This window comes from Dipodomys merriami, unplaced genomic scaffold (assembly GCF_024711535.1).
Source record: "Dipodomys merriami isolate MVZ:Mamm:240054 unplaced genomic scaffold, mDipMer1.0.p SCAF_11, whole genome shotgun sequence".
NCBI classification, from domain to species: domain Eukaryota; kingdom Metazoa; phylum Chordata; class Mammalia; order Rodentia; family Heteromyidae; genus Dipodomys; species Dipodomys merriami.
The window spans coordinates 45,949,823-45,953,612 of record NW_027202382.1 but is presented as its reverse complement, the minus strand read 5'-3'; positions in this window follow the sequence as shown (position 1 = coordinate 45,953,612).

The window sequence follows — 3,790 nt, the reverse complement described above, 5'->3', positions numbered from 1 at the left end:
TAGAGTGGGGTCAGTGGTTTCTGTAGGGGTTCCTAGATGAAGACTTGGGACACTGAGACGCTAGTCTCATGAAAGGATGAATCAAGCTCCTTAGCCCCCCCTCCCCTAGTTCTGGGGGGCGGGGATCTGGGCTGATTCTCTGCTGTTCCTTCTGCACAGTCCATCTGGTGTTCAGTGTGCATAAACCCACCCCCTCCAACCCCATTAAGTGCACACCCAGCAGAACCACTACAGAGATTTACCCAGGAAGGGAAAGTTCACTCCAATCTATGGACTCAACTCAAGAGTTGAAATTCAGCTGAGAAGATGGATAGTCAAGATCCCATTGGCAGAAAAAAAAGTGGGGGAAGGATAATGTGGAAATAGCCCATGTACATGCTGGATAGCAGGTGATTATATGGAGCCTTTTACATTTTGTCCAATAAGCTCATGCAGTTGGATCATTTTATTTTTTTTCTGCCTTTTTTTTTTTTGGTCATGGGGCTTGAAATTCTGGGCCTGGGTGCTGTCCCTCAGTTCTTCAGCTCAAGGCTAGCCCTCTACCACTTGAGCCACAGTGTCACTTCCGGCTTTTTCTGCTTATGTAGTGTTGAGGAATTGAACCCAGGGCCTCATGCATGCAAGGCTAGCACTTTACCACTGAGCCACCTTCCCGGCCCGGGATCATCTTATTTTTATAACCTTATTTGACTTGGCACTTCCATGCCTCTATCCTCCAGAAGAAGCAAATTGTATAGATCTTTGGGGGGGGGGGGCTGGTACTGGGTCTTGAACTCAGGGCCTCATGCTGTTGCTTGCCTCTTTTTGCTCAAGGCTGGTCCTCTACCACTTGAACCACATCTCTCCACTTCTGGCTTTCTGCTGGTTAATTGGAGAGATTTGTCTGCCTTGGTTGGCTTCAAACTTCAAATGAGCCAGCCACCTATGTTTATTGGCCCAATGACCCTTTTTTACATAGTTCCAGGAATCTGGGTGAAAAGGCCAACCAGGCATTGTGTGTGTGTGTGTTGTGTGTGAAGTTGGACAGTGCAGGAACTCAATGAGAGGACCAGAATGTGGTTCAGGACTGTGAGGTCCTCAGGGGTGCTTTTTTTTTTGGTTGGTCGTGGGCTTGAACTCGGCCTAGGTGCTGTCCCTCAGCTCTTCAGCTCAAGACTAGTGCTCTACCACTTGAGCCACAGTGCCACTTCCAGCTTTTTCTGCTTATGTGATGCTGAGGAATCGAACCTAGGGCCTCATGCATGCAAGGCAAAGCACTCTACCACGGAGCCACCTTCCCAGCCCCTGAGGAGCGCTATTACATAGACTCCCAGTCCATGGACAGAGAGAACATGACCAAAGAGATGAATTCATTCCCTCCATGAAGATTCAGCAGTAAGAGCTCCATGCAGAGAGGAAAGGGTGAAGGAGGAAACCTGGTGGTGCCTGTGTTCAGTGCCCGGCAGGAAGTGGTACCCACCAATCAGAATGACTACAGCAACCACAACAAACCTCTCCCCCCCCCCCCCCCCAGCTTACTGCCAACAAGATGGGATCAACAACTCTTAAGATGTTTTAAACAGCCTTGAGCAGGTTCTGTGGGTTCTTGTACTTGAGGCTGTGTCTGCCATGGCTGATGGCTTCCACCAGCAGCAAACACCCAGAGAGATGCCGTATATAGAACACAAAGAACTCCCTTCAATTCACCTAAGGAGCTGTGGGCCACCTGCAGTGAGCCAGGTCCTAATGGGAACTGAGGACACAAGACTCTCAGCTTTCTGGACTGCTCCCTCTTCATACACTCCATCTTTTCCTCTCCTCTCATGGCACTTTCCTATGCAAGACCCCTGGGTGAACTCGGCCACTTTGCTTCTACCTGTACCCCAAGGGCCGGATATTCCTAGAATAAAACAACAACTAAGCTGACTGGCTTTACTGTAACCATGGTAACAAGCCTCAGGTGGACCCAGCAATCCGCTGTGACTCCAGCATTTTTTTTTTTTTTTTTGATGTGCTAGTACTGAGCACTGTTTCTGGGCTTTTGTGCTCAAGACTAGAGCTCTACCACTTTGAGTCGCAGCTCCATTTCTTGTTTTCTGGTGGTTAACTGGAGATAAAAGTCTCATGGAGTTTCCTACCCAGGCTGGCTTTGAGCATGATCCTTAGATCTCAGCCTCCTGAGTAGCGTGGATAACAGGTGTGAGCCACCAGTGCCCAGCGGTCCTTATACTCTTCCTTTGCTTTTTTTTTTTTTTTTGTCAGTTTTGGGGGCTGAGCTCTGGGCCTGGGCGCTGTCCCTCAGCTCTTCAGCTCAAGGATAGTGCCCTACCACTTGAGCCACAGCAGCACTTCCGGCTTTTTTCTGCTTATATGGTGCTGAGGAATCGAACCCAGGGCCTCGTGTATGCAAGGCAAGCACTCTACCCACTGAGCCAACTTCCCAGTCCCTCTTCATTTGCTTTTTTGCTCAAGACTGCTGTTCTGCCACTTGCGCCATACCTTCACTTCATGAGTCTTAGCCTTCTCTGCCTGTGCTGGCTTTGAATCATGATCTTCAGATCTCAGCCTCCAAAATAGCTAGGATTACAGATGTGAGCCACAGGCACCCAGCTTCTCTAGTAGTCTTGCCTGTCATTACCCTATAGTGGCTATTCACTCAGCCCTTTCATACTCTTCTGCATTAATCACAATTCAGTGAGAAACTTGAAGTCGTCCCTCATCACCTCCCGCAGATAGACAACGTGCATGCCCCCTTAAGCCAACCCCTGGACCTGAGCCATATTTTCTTCCAAGTTTCTCATCCTGCACTGATCCCTGTCCAAAATTGTTGGTCTGGATCATTGCTACCATGAAGAACTGGTCTCACCAGTCACATGTACGCATAAAATTGGTTGTGCATGTGGAATCAGCTAGCAGTTGCTGCCCACCTGCTGTGGTCCCAGCCATTATTTTTCACAGTTCTGTAAGCAACACCAATAGTGTTAGTTTTCCAGTTTTTTAGTTTTTCATATTGTTTTTCTGCTTTATCTCCACTCTTTATATTTCTTTCTTTTTTTGGAGGGGGGGGCCTGGTCGTGGGGCCTGAACTCTGGGCGTGGGCGCTGTCCCTCAGCTCTTCAGCTCAAGGCTAGCACTCTACCACTTGAGCCACAGCGCCACTTCCGGCTTTTTTTTTCTTTTTGCTTATGTGGTGCTGAGGAATCGAACCCAGGGCCTCAGGATGCAAGGCAAGCGTTCTACCACTGAGCCACCTTTCCAGCCCCCACTCTTTATATTTCTTTCGTAAGTTTTGATCTGTTCACTTTTTTTTATTTTTTGGAGCTTCAGCTGCAATATCAGAAGAGACAGTTTATTGCACATGTGTGACACATATTCAGCCACAACTAGGAACAATAAAGTAATGAAGTAATAAAAGTGATTTGAGATCTTTCTTCTTTTGTAATGTTAGACATTTACAGTTTCACATTTTCTTCTGAGCACTGACAGTAAATAGATCAATAACTGGTCCAGGGACCAAATGATTCTTTTCAAAATTGGATTCTGTAATAATTGGATGAATGGATATGGAACAAGCTCTTGAGCTCATGGCTGTAATGAGCTACCTTCCTTAATGATAATTTGAATAAAGTTTGCTACTGTGTTTTACTGTGTTGCCTCTGATCAATTCCTTGATCAAGACTCTAGACAGGAATCAAATGGGCCCACTGGTAACAAATCTAGACTCTCTTTTATCACATGTAACCCTCCCTCCCCCAAAAAAAAGCTAAAACTAAGGGTAGAAGGAAAATATGAGAGAAAATATAAATTCTTA